Below are 13,757 nucleotides of genomic sequence, written 5' to 3' on the forward strand. Positions count from 1 at the left end.
TTGGAAGGGAGGAGACGAGATACTGGCAGAAGTAAAGCTGTGAGGACGGGGCGTGAATCGCGCTTGGGTAGCTTAGTTGGTAGAGCACTTGCACGCGAAAGGCAAAGGTCCCGAGTTCGAGTCTCGTTCCGGCACACATTTTTAATCTGCCAGGAAAGTTTCATTCTGAGTGGCATTTGTAACTAGAAAATGGCGAGTACTGCACATAATTGTAGCCAGAACATGTTGTACACAACCACCCTTATTCACGTGCTCCCTTTTCCGTTTATTTCAGGTTCTGTTGTTCCATTTGCCATGTTAAAAATTTTATACTTGACACTCAGTTGATTCACTTATTTGCTCATTCCCACTTTTATAACTTACCTGTTTGTTGTGTTTAATCCGTTAACGACAAGCTTATTTTGTTCAGCCACTCACTTGGAACATGGCAGCAAACGTTACCGTTAATTTTTTTCTTCTCAAAACAATTGTTGTGATTTGTTATATATTGTATAATTTAATGTGTCACATGTTTATTAAACTAGAGAGGTCCTCAGCGATGAAATGGACGTCTTGAAACCATTCGTGCCGTAATGTAGGTTACTGCCTCAGGTATCACACATCCTGCTGCCACTCATCATAGTGGGACCACATTTGACGAAAAATATTTCTAAATAGTCCTCCCTGTAAATGCTCCAACTAATCAAGTCCATTATTAGTGCCAGTAGTCTCTTTCTCTCTCTTTCTATCTTTTATTCATCTCTCACTTCTTTGCACTACATGTATCTATCTTCCTTTATCTATCTATACTTGGATAATTTTACGCCCCTCGCCATGGTTCCTGTGTCTGTGCTCAGACAGAAATATGATAAATCAAAATTTGCCACTGTTGTGAAAACGATGCTGTTTCCACCCAGCGGTGAAGGGCAGAATTCCTTGCCATCATCCGTACAGATTATAGACTCCTGCGGCGTTTTTATACCTGTAAATGAATCCTAACCTCACGAGCTACTGTAGGAATGTTTATACAATTTTCACTAACTGGTAGATTGATTCATGTTCATGATTTGTTGGGTACAGTAGATAGGACGTACGACCACCTGGCTGGCATGAGCTACGGCTACTGCAAGGCCCGCGCAAGTTACTGCCGACATATTTAATGAACAGCGATGCATGACATACCACATATTCAGCTGATAACAACATACATTTTGGTATAGAGCTAATGTTCGATGGGTGTGAATGAAAATGGCCCGAGCAGCGTTCATGCTACAGTCACGTGGTGAAAAGTGGGCGCAGATCGAGCTGAACCAGCACTGCAGTCGGGTGGACTGGGTGATGTGGTGGGACATCGCTTCCATCCTTGTCACGATATTTCTCACCAAATGCTAATTAAATATATACCAGTTTAACTTCATACCTCCTGAGAACTTACCCGTCATGCATCGCTTGAATCGTTTAAGTTAGATGCAAGTAAAGATAATTATTTACCTAAAGTTTGAATTTCAATCATGACTCTACACATTGGCCCATAAACAAAATTACACCTATTCCACACAAGTTTTCTGCCATAGATACTTAGTCACCTGTATGAAGCCAAGGCGGTTGGTAGTAAGAATATATACAGCAGCACTCTCAACAATGAAATAGTTTAAGAAGATATGGTCTTAGAAAAGCAATACTGTAAGAAAGGCTAAGTCAAATATAGGTAATGAATAGCTAGCTTCGCAGTGGAGGAAGCAGTAGACAGGTATAATCGTAGATATGTGAAACAGATAATGGAGGCTCTTGGGTGTAGTCCATGTGTGTAGAGAACATTAACGTATGAAGTGATGTAGGAAGCGGTAATAATTAAGAAAAGGACCATATAGCACAACATAATTATTATTGGCTGTCAGCTTTAAGAAGTGAAACAGGTGGGAAGGGTGAGTTCCAGCAATCTACAGAGGGAATGAGATTTTCACTCTGCAGCTGTAGATTGAAACTTCCTGGCAGATTAAAACTGTGTGTCAGACCGAGACTCGAACTCGGGACCTTTGCTTTCCGCGGTCAAGTGCTCTACCAACTGAGCAACCCAAGCACGACTCACGCCCCGTCCTCACAGCTTTACTTCTGCCAGTACCTCGTCTCCTACCTTCCTAACTTTACAGAAGCTCTCCTGCGCAAAGGTACCGAGTTCGAATCTCGGTCTGGCACACAGTTTTAATCTGCCAGGAAGTTTCAATCTACAGAGGGGTTCATAGATGAAACGCTACTTCTGTTTAAGATGGTAGGATCTTAGCTTTTCCGAATGAATTAGCCTAGAGCTCATCTGAAGTGATCAAGGTAATCAACCGGTGGGAAATTTAAACATACATCTCTTTAGGGTGACCAGATGCAATTTTTTTTTTTAAAGGAGGACAAACAGCTTGAAAAAGGAGGACAAAGGAAGAAAAAAGAGGACACATCAAACGGGTCAACTGCAGATGAGGATACCAGACGCCATCTTTGGAAAAGTCACGTGACTGCCGAGTATTACCGGGGAAAACTTGTAGTTCATTGTCACTGGTGGCTAGGTGGCGATTCCCAGAGCAATATTTTCTCATTTTAAATTAATAACATTGATAGTGGTGGCAGTGTGGCATCAATTGTTTTTATATTTACGCGTAGTTTTAAGATTTAACAGAGATGGCTGCCTAAACGACACTCCTGATTGGCTACTTTCAGGTGACTTGTCCAAAGTTGATGGGTGGTATTCTCATCTGCAGTGTTCGCCATCAAACATACGTTCAATTGTAATAAATGAGTTTATTATTTATAAACATAACATACATTCATTCCTTAACAGTTATTGATACTTTTCGGAGGAACCAATTTTTTGCAGGAGTTTAGACTTACTTAATTACGCTCACAAATCGCACATGCACTACAGGAAGCCAAGCCAATACAAAGCGAAGGTACGAAACGAAAATTTTAAATAATCGATATTTGCATTCGCTTATAGGTCGAACAACGATAACATCGACGATCCTGGTATCACCTACTAACGCCGCCTACGTTCGTGTTTATCACGAAGGCTGTACCAATAGTTAAATAATTTAAGAAAAGAGCAGTAGAACGGGAGGAATTGTAAATTTAACTGTATTTCGCTCAACTTTGCGAAAAAACCGGACACAGTAAAAATCCGCCAGGACCCCAGACAAAGAGCTAAAAAGGAGGACATGTCCGGATTAATCCAGACGTCTGGTCACCCTACATCTCTTCTAAAAGACGCAACATCAAACTATGTTCAACACCAACATGGTCTCCCAAGACGCCACATTACCGCTATGTCCTTTTATGAGCAAACACGACTGGGTCTGAAGACGTGGAAAACAGGTTCCCTCTAATTTATTCTCTTAATTGCTTGTACGGCGTGTTCCAAGACCCGCCAGTGCTTAATAATCACCCATTTTCCACTTAGCACTGTTGTTCATTTTAATTTCGTATTCGAATAGGTACGAAAACCACGTACGCAAACCGTCTGCGAACGGAGTAGTATTTGTTCAGTGTGTATTCGCTGAGTGTTTCTTATTTTTCTTAGGCACGCATTGGAAAACAGTGCGCCATTTCCCTAGATAAGTGTGGAAAATGCCTGCGAACCACATTCACGGTGGCTGCCGTACACAGGCAGTCGTCGATAATCCGATGCACGGATACAACCAGGTGTGATACCCCTGCACGACTAGCAAATCAGCGAGCTGTCCGCTAAACTCCTGTGTACAACCTGTCATATATGGTCCTCACCCCGTAAAAGATTTTTATTTCACGGGCGCTGTAGCTGCAATGATTACTGAAACGTATGTAAGTACTCCGAAAGACAAGGGCAACCGGATTACTGTGTGAGACGTAACTAGGTAGTGAGACACATGGTCGTAAATAACGAGTTTAACAGTGACAGAAGATGAAAAAGGGCTGCCGGGGAACGAATGGAGCCCAGGCGACTGGTGGTAGGTAATCCTTTCGCAGTCGGCTGGCATTCAAAAAGCCAGATGCTAATCTGCAGCTCTGAGTTAAATATATACTCGCCAGTCCTACAGGCGGTTACCATCGGCCGCCCTTGAACAGCGACAGCACACAGTGAGAAAAAAATATTGACTACCCGGTCGTTCGCAGCCGGTCCTCCAATGTAATCCTGAGCACCTGGTGTGGGGACCCCCTGACACGAGATTTGCATCACTGCGGCTCAGCGAGCAAGTGTATACGTGCCTTCAGGACACTGACCTTGTTGAGGGAAAATAGATACTGTCTCTGCCTGGCAGATACATGACCTTGCGACCAGAGAAATTTGGCTTTTATTTAGTACTTACATGTTGGTTTGGAATAAAAGAAGATTATCAATATCATCTAGAAAAGGCTGTATCCATACAGATGTTTAATGTAATACTTTTCCTTATTTCACTGCTCATAGATATTTAAAGAAAGGCATGTCTACACACCATCACCAGCATATTTATTTGCTAGCTGGAAGATTCTAAACTACGATCATCAGGCGAAATAAAATTGTTATAGCAGCCGATACTGCATCGTTCTTTCCGTAGCGTCAACAAAAATGAAATTACACGAAGTCATTATGTGTCACATCGCCAAAGTTAAATTCAATGTAGAGTCCACATACTGCTCACTAACTGCCTCGGCACTGAAGGAACATTAAGCTTCACACTTAGTTACCCAAGTTACCTGAGCACGTTTCTTATAGTTTAGCATGCACTGAACGCACTTTCCCGCCCGTTCTTTCAAACACAGTTAACTCCATACCCAAAAAAAATTGTTCAAATGGCTCTGAGCACTATGGGACTTAACTTCTGAGGTCATTAGTCCCCTAGAACTTACACTACTGGCCATTAAAATTGCTACACCAAGAAGAATTGCAGATGATAAACTAGTATTCATTGGACAAGCATATTATACTAGAACTGATATCTGATTAAATTTTCACGCAAATTGGATGCAAAGGTCATGAGAAATCAGTACCCAGAACAACCACCTCTGGCCTTGATACGCCTGGGCATTGAGTCAGACAGAGCTTGGATGGCGTGTACAGGTACAGCTGCCCATGCAGCAACACGATACCACAGTTCATCAAGAGTAGTGACTGGCGTATTGTGACGAGCCAGTTGCTCGGCCACCATTGACCAGACGCATTCAGTTGGTGAGAGATCTGGAGAATGTGCTGGTCAGGGCAGCAGTCGAACATTTTCTGTATCCAGAAAGGCTTGTAGAGCAACTGCAACGTGCGGTCATACATTTTCCTGCTCAAATGTAGGGTTTCGTAGGGATCGAATGAAGGGTAGAGCCACGGGTAGTAACATATCTGAAATGTAACGTCCAATGTTCAAAGCGCCGTCAAGGCGAACAAGAGGTGACCGAGACGTGTAACCAATGGCACCCCCTACCATCATGCCGGGTGATACGCCAGTATGGTGATGACGAATACACGGTTTCAATGCACGTTTACCGCGATGCCGCCAAACACGGATGCTACCATCATGATGCTGTAAAAAGAACATGGACTCATCCGAAAAAATGACGTTTTGCCAATCGTGCATCCAGATTCGTCGTTTACACCATCCCAGGCGCTCCTGTCTGTATTGCAGCGTCAAGAGTAACCGCAGCCATTGTCTCCTAGCTGATAGTCCATGCTGCTGCAAACGACGTCGAACTGTTCGTGCAGATCGTTGTTGTCTTGCGAACGTCCCCATCTGTTGACTCAGGCATCGAGACGTGGCTGCACGATCCGTTACAACCATGCGGATAAGACGCCTGTCATAACGACTGCTAGTGATACGAGGCCTTTGGGTTCCAGCACGGCGTTCCGTATTACCCTCCTGAACCCACCGATTAGATATTCTGCTAACAGTTAATGGATCTCGGCCACCGCGAGGAGCAATGTCGCGATACGATAAACCGCAATCGCGATAGGCTACAATCCGATCTTCATCAAAGGCGGAAACGTGATGGTACGCATTTGTCCTCCTTACAACGTTTCACCAGCAACGTGGTCAACTGCTGTTTGTGTATAAGAAATCTGTCGGAAACTTTCCCCATGCCAGCACGTTGTAGGTGTCCGCACCGGCGCCAACCTTGTGTGAATGCTCTGTAAAGCTAATCATTTGCATATCACAGGATCATCTTCCGGCCGGTTACATTTTGCGTCTGTAGATCGTCATCTTCGTGGCTTAGCAATTTTCATGGCCAGTAGTGTAGAACTACATAAACCTAACTAACCTAAGGACATCACATACATGCATTCCCGAGACAGGATTCGAACCTGCGACTGTAGCGGTCGCGCGGCTCCAGACTGTAGCGCCTAGAACCGCTCGGTCACCCCGGCCGACTCCTAAAGCGAAAGCAGAACTCTAGTTTCCACTGCTCTCTTCAACTCAATTTCGCTAACCAATGCAGTACAGTCCCTCTAGGGAAGTTCTAATAAATATTCAATGTGTCCACTAAGCATCGCTGTCATTTAAAAAAAAAAGTCATAGCATGGAAATTGTAACAGATAGAGCATCGTGGTTTGTTGTAAAACGTTTAGAGGATCTCAACGTTATTTTCCGTTATGCCAGAATTTCAATGTGAACCCTATCCATATCTCGTAGAAGACGAGCTTTATTCTAGTTCCTCCCACTTACCGGCCAGCAATGCATCATCATCAACAACTGTGATCGCTCCATTGATTTGTATAAGAAGGATAGCTCTGTCACGGACTGAAGCTGTGCAGACGCGGTCTGTAACATAACGCTGCAGGGCGCGACATCAAGAGAGCGAGGGCCATGTGATGCCATCATGACGACTCATCCACCTCTCAGGCGGTGTCGTTCTGCACATGCCACACATGCCATTTCAATTTCGGTGAGCACCACTGATAGGTCTCTGTTGGACTCTTTTCGTGTTAATTTCTAAAATGTGTTGTCATTTATGGCATATATTCCACTTCTAAATTTACTGTGGTGTTTCTGACTCCATCTGGGAGGAGACTGAGCAGTGGAACGTGTTACTTTTACACATAATCAAGAACGATGTGTCACACTACTACACTTTAAAACACAGTTTATATGTAACTCATGTCACACAGTCTCATACAGAACCTACATCCACTTTCTTTTATATACTGTATACGATAAGGTACTGTCATCCCCCTTCCCTACTGTGTGAAAGAATGAATGAGCAAATGTATTTCTAGTTTCATGCTTGATGGTAGCAGAATAGCAAAGAGGTTTCTATTCTTAGTATGGTCCTATCCGTCCCTTGTCATGTGTGTATAGGAAGCTGCCTCTCTGGTCACTTCCGTTTGTATCTGTTAAGTACCCTCGGTAGAGGCCCAGGCCAGTCTATTCGCGGCGAGCGTCTGAAGTGGAAAGATCTCCGGCTAAGCACGTCTCTCCTCAGTCCGCCTAACTGAAAATTTAATCACCTTTATTTCAGGTTTAGATCTAAAATATCTTATGTTATCTTAAATTGCAACACAGTGTAATTCGAGTGTGAAGTTCAGAATATCTTCCAGTAGTTGCTTTGTCACTACTTTGTGAGTAAAGTGCAACCACGTGTTGATCAGTAACTCTAAGATCATCAATCTTAAATGCGAATGTGTGTGAGATTATAACGTTTCCTCTTGACAATATTTTCAATATAGAAACTTTTCTTTACGTTCAACCCACGTGGGGTGTACGTTGTGAGACCAGTACCGCGTGCTTAAACAATTGACTGGCCCACCAGGTTAATAGTAGGACGATAGTAACCAGTTCGAGGTTTTTCTTTTGTAAATAGCGTTTCGATGTAATTTATTTTAGTTATCAAAATTATTGTGGAGTTACACTATTTGTGTGAACCACGTTGACCACGCGAAGCATGCGGTGTAATCATCAAAGTAGCCCTCAGCTATTCTTGTCGGAAAGATTTCACAGAGAGTTAGTATGAATTTAGTTTACCAGTGTGTGGTAATTTCATGACGGACAGGATTTGGGTGAAAATTGAATCGGTTGGTTGTGGTTAATTTCCTCTTGCGTATGTTTCAACGTACTTCGTGTGTTATTTTACGAATACAGTGTTGTATGCTGTCTCCCAATCTTGGCTCCATATTTCATGTGTTCTATAAGATTACAAACTCACATTTTTCACAATCCTAAATAAGGCACCAGTTCAGTTATGAATCAAGTTTAATATGCTGAAAGTTTAACGGAACAATGATCAATGTTGAAATGAATGTCCAAATATAAACTGATTTATTTCTTTTTATTTAAATTCTCCTTTTATATATACAGGGTGAGTCACCTAACATTACCGCTGGATATATTTCGTAAACCACATCAAATACTGACGAATCGACTCCACAGACCGAACGTGAGGAGAGGAGCTAGTGTAATTGGTTAATACAAACCATTAAAAAAAAAGGCACGGAAATATGTTTTTTAACACAAACCTACGTTTTTTAAAATGGAACCCCGTTAGTTTTGTTAGCACATCTGAACATAGAAACAAATACGTAATAAGTGCCGTTTGTGCATTGTAAAATGTTAATTACATCCGGAGATATTGTAACCTAAAGTTGACGCTTGAGTACCAATCCTCCGCTGTTCGATCGTGTGTATCGGAGAGCACCGAATTACGTAGGAATCCAAAGGGAACGGTGATGGACCTTAGGTACAGAAGAGACTGGAACAGCACATTACGTCTACATGCTAACACCTTTTTATTCGTCATTTTCACTGACGCACATGTACATTACCATGAGGGGTGAGGTACACGTACACACGTGGTTTCCGTTTTCAATTACGGAGTGGAATAGAGTGTGTCCCGACATGTCAGACCAATAGATGTTCAATGTGGTGGCCATCATTTGCTGCACACAATTGCAATCTCTGGCGTAGTGAATGTCGTACACGCCGCAGTACATCTGGTGTAATGTCGCCGCAGGCTGCCACAATACGCTGTTTCATATCCTCTGGGGTTGTAGGCACATCACGGTACACATTCTCCTTTAACGTACCCCAAAGAAAGAAGTCCAGAGGTGTAAGAATAGGAGATCGGGCTGGCCAATTTATGCGTCCTCCACGTCCTATGAAACGCCCGTCGAACATCCTGTCAAGGGTCAGCCTAACGTTAATTGCGGAATGTCCAGGTGCACCATCATGCTGATACCACATACGTCGACGCGTTTCCAGTGGGACATTTTCGAGCAACGTTGTCAGATCATTCTGTAGAAATGCGATGTATGTTGCAGCTGTTTGGGCCCCTGCAATAAAGTTAGGACCAATGAGGTGGTCGCCAATGATTCCGCACCGTAAATTTACAGTCTACGGTCTCTGTCGCTCTACCTGTCTGAGCCAGCGAGGATTGTACACCGACCAGTAATGCATGTTCCGTAGATTCACTGCCCCGTGGTTTGTGAAACCCGCTTCATTGGTAAACAGGTAGAACTGCAATGCATTCTCTGTTAATGCCAATTGACAGAATTGCACTCGATGATTAAAGTCATCACCATGTAATTGCTGATGTAGCGACACATGAAACGGGTGCAAGCGGTGACGATGCAGTATGCGCATGACACTACTTTGACTCAGTCCACCGGCTCTCGCAATGTCTCGTGTTCTCATGTGTGGGTTCATGGCAACAGCAGCTAACACACCAACTGCACCCGTTTCTCCTGTGACGGACCTGTTACGGACCCGTTTGCGTGCTACGACCATACCTGTTGCATACAGTTGGCGGTAGATGTTTTGCAACGTGCGGCACGTTGGATGCTCTCTGTCCAGGTGCCACTCTGCATACACCCTGCAGGCTTCAGCTGCATTTCGTCGACACTCGCCATAGAATATCATCTCCGCCTTTTCAGAGTTCGAATACACCATGGTCACAGTTCCTACAACACTACACTATCACAGACGTCTGGTAACACGGTGTACTACAGTTGGTCTGCGTGCGGAGACGAATGCAGAATAACAATAGCAGCAAGCGCTACATGCGGACACTGCGACAGCTAGACCAAACCACAACAGTGCACTACAGCCACACTCGTAAACACGGTCGTCATCGTAAACATGTCCCTGTAGATGCTGCTCGCCGACCGTGGCCCGTGTTTGTTAGACACGTAACTGAGCGTCGGATGTTTCAAGCGTCAATTTTATGTTACAGTACCTCCGGATGTAATTAACATTTTACAATGCAACAAACTGCACGAATTACGTATTTGTTTATATGTTCAGATGTGCTAACAAAACTAACGTGATTCCATTTTTAAAAAAACGTAGGTTTGTGTTAAAAAACATACTTCCGTGCATTTTTGTATGGTTTGTATTAAACAATGAAATTAGCCCCTCTCCTCACGTTAGGTCTGTGGAATCGGTTCGTCAGTATTTGATGTAGTTTACGAAATATATCCAGCGGTAACGTTAGGTGACTCACCCTGTATATATCACCGGTTGTCGTAAGATGACTATTAAAAGATTACGATTAATGTTAGTCTGGTTGGGAATTTGGTAAGCTAGACTGCATACCTGGTGAAACAGTTGCTCAGTAATGCAAGGTTAACTTCCCCAGATAGCTCACAGCTTTTAACCCGCTTTTATTGTCTTGAATATCAGCACCGCTTTCAGAACAACTGAATGCATCAACATTACACCATCATGCTGGAATGTGACGGAAGGCTGCAGCACTTTAACTGTGGTAACACGAACTGTTCCAGCACGTCCTGGTAAACATTTCCCGTCACGGTCTTTTCTGATACTAAAAATTGACCTAACACCCTATCGCGCATTAATCAACACCAAACAATAGGCTTCCGAATATCACCGTTGCGTTCGTGTGAGTCGCGTGGGTTTTCCGAGCCCCAGATTCTAACGTTGTAGTGATTCACATCTCTAGAAACGTGTCACATTGCTTGATGTGAAAACAGGTGCTTTTTCAGGTCATCATTGTCAGCATGTATGATATCTACATGGAACACGTGAGTGCAAACTATTGAGGACGATCGTTTGGTTGCAATGCTTAGAGCGAACTGCACATGTGCACGCGAAAAGTCTTATCAGCTTGAGTAGCAATTTATAGGCAGTTAATCTTAAAATACTTTGAGAGCTGCTAAACGTTTTACAGTAAACTACGATTTTTTATCTCTCTTTACAAGTTATGCTTCCCTGAAATGACACCGGTATCTAATGGACCCCCTGTGCGCCTTCCATCCCATTCTGCTATTGCTTTCGTGTGCTCCGTTTTGTATTGATCTCTTTTATTTTCCTTAGGTGGTTAACTGATTTGTGGGGAACATCACACGCAGCAATGAGACATTATCGTGCCGTTTGACTTGGTTAAGACCATTAGCTTGTGTTTATACACATGAAAGGAGCTATGTTATCAGTACACCAAGCATAAATACTAAGTTGTTTTCCACTTTATTCAAACTATATAGCCATGTTACATTCCTAGAGATAACATATGTACCATCACTGTCGCTACTCCACGTCTCTTTCACGATAGTATCAATTAAGTCTAGATGTTTTTAGCCAAGGGTATTAAAAGTTTAGTTTGTATGTGGGTTGCCACACGATACTTTTGAGACAGTTTTCTGTTCATGCTGTCAGTATATTTTCGCAAAACTGAGTCTGGTAACGCGTGGATAATTTCCTCATTCTACAGTCTTGTAAACTTACTGATAAATCTGAAGATGGGGATTACCAGTGAGAGCAACTTCGCGTGAGATCAGAGTTGGATACTACTCCCTCGCTTGTACCAAATTTTGACCCAAGCATCATGTTTAGTAACACGAGGAATTTAACTCCCAAGAAACCTTGAGTACCTTAATAAATACATTGTTTGACGGAAAAAATGAAATTCAAAAGTTTTCGGGGAAATACAGGAACACAGGCATATAAATCACATAGAAAAGAAATAAATATTAAGTGCAGGGCAGCCAAGGCAAAATGTTTGCAGCAAAAACGCGAAGAAATCTAAAAGTAAATAATCGTCGTAAGGACTGAGTCAGAATCAAAACAAACGTCGGTAAATTAAGAGCTAGGGTGGTGACATTAAGAGCGCAATAGAGATTCCACTGTTGAGTGGAGAAACAACCAGATACGAGGAAAGAGCATACTGAAGGCTTCTATGGGAGGGAAGATTTCTTTCATAATGTGGTAGAAGAAGAAACTGGACTCTACAAGGAATACATAGGGGAGCCGAAGTTAAAGTGAAAATTTAAAAGAACTCTAGATGACTTGTGAAAAAATTAAGCACAAGAGATAGATAACATTCCAATGGAATTTTATAAACATCAGGGGGAAATCCAACCAAACGACTATACATAAAAAGAAGGAAGATTAAGAGTATGACGTTTTTGTGCACTGAATTTTTTATCACTTATCCAGGAAATGAATTTGTTACACGATTTGATCGTGAAAAGGCAGTAACATAGCAATATTGACGTGTGTAGGATCTATGACACCGACGAAGCACCGTCATAATTTCCGAAAAATACCATCCACTCATTCCCAGTGAGCGCAGGGGCGGGTGTTATATGACAATCAATCTGGCATCAGGAAAGCTAAAGGCAGGAGAATGGCGGTACTGACTTTGTCCTTCATAATGAAAGCAAAAAAAATACGGGTATGCTCCTAGGATTTGTGAAGCTAGAAAAATCGTTCGAGAATGTGAAATGGAGGAAGAAGTAGGAAATCCGAGGAAAATAGGAGTAAGCTACAGGGAGAGACGGGTGATATATAATATGTGCTAGAACCCAGAGGTAACAATAAGGTCTGAAGAATAAGAGTGAAGTGCTCGGATTAAAAAGGGTTTTGCATAGGAATGCACTCTTCCGCCCATACTGTTCAATCTATACAGAAAAGGGGCAATGACGAAAATAAAAGAAAGTATCAAGAGCGGGGTTAAAATTCAGGGTGAAAGGCTATGATTATAAGAGTTGCTGATGACTTCGCAATCCTCACAAACAGTAAAGAAAAATTATAGTGTACTCGTGTCTGTAAACTCACGAGCCTGCGAGCGAACCAGGCTCTGTGGCAACCAAGTGTTCAGATACGTCAAAGGAGCATTCATTTTTAGATAAATGCGTTAACAGTATACACAGTACAAAGGACCATCACCTTCTTCCGAAATAGAACATTATAGAGTAAATTATATTAATGTAGTCAGGATTCGTATGTGTACTATAAGTAAAAATATAGATACGAATGACTGTTCAACTGAATGTATTTCTTGCTGACGAATTCGAGGCTTTTGTACAACGGTAATTCACCTCTTCACATCCCGTTGCGTGTTTGTGAATTTTTACCCAAAAAAAATAATTTCATGTTTTCCTAACCACTATATTCATTACATGTATTTTAACCTTCGAGCGGACGCGCCTTTTTTCATAACATGAGCGGGCACGAGGGGCACTTTGTACACATGAAAAGAATACACTCCTGGAAATGGAAAAAAGAACACATTGACACCGGTGTGTCAGACCCACCACACTTGCTCCGGACACTGCGAGAGGGCCGTACAAGCAATGATAACACGCACGGCACAGCGGACACAACAGGAACCGCGGTGTTGGCGGTCAAATGGCGCTAGCTGCGCAGCATTTGTGCACCGCCGCCGTCAGTGTCAGCCAGTTTGCCGTGGCATACGGAGCTCCATCGCAGTCTTTAATACTGGTAGCATGCCGCGACAGCGTGGACGTGAACCGTATGTGCAGTTGACGGACTTTGAGCGAGGGCGTATAGTGGGCATGCGGGAGGCCGGGTGGACGTACCGCCGAATTGCTCAACACGTGG

The sequence above is a fragment of the Schistocerca gregaria genome, chromosome 7 (assembly GCF_023897955.1).
Source record: "Schistocerca gregaria isolate iqSchGreg1 chromosome 7, iqSchGreg1.2, whole genome shotgun sequence".
Classification (NCBI taxonomy): domain Eukaryota; kingdom Metazoa; phylum Arthropoda; class Insecta; order Orthoptera; family Acrididae; genus Schistocerca; species Schistocerca gregaria.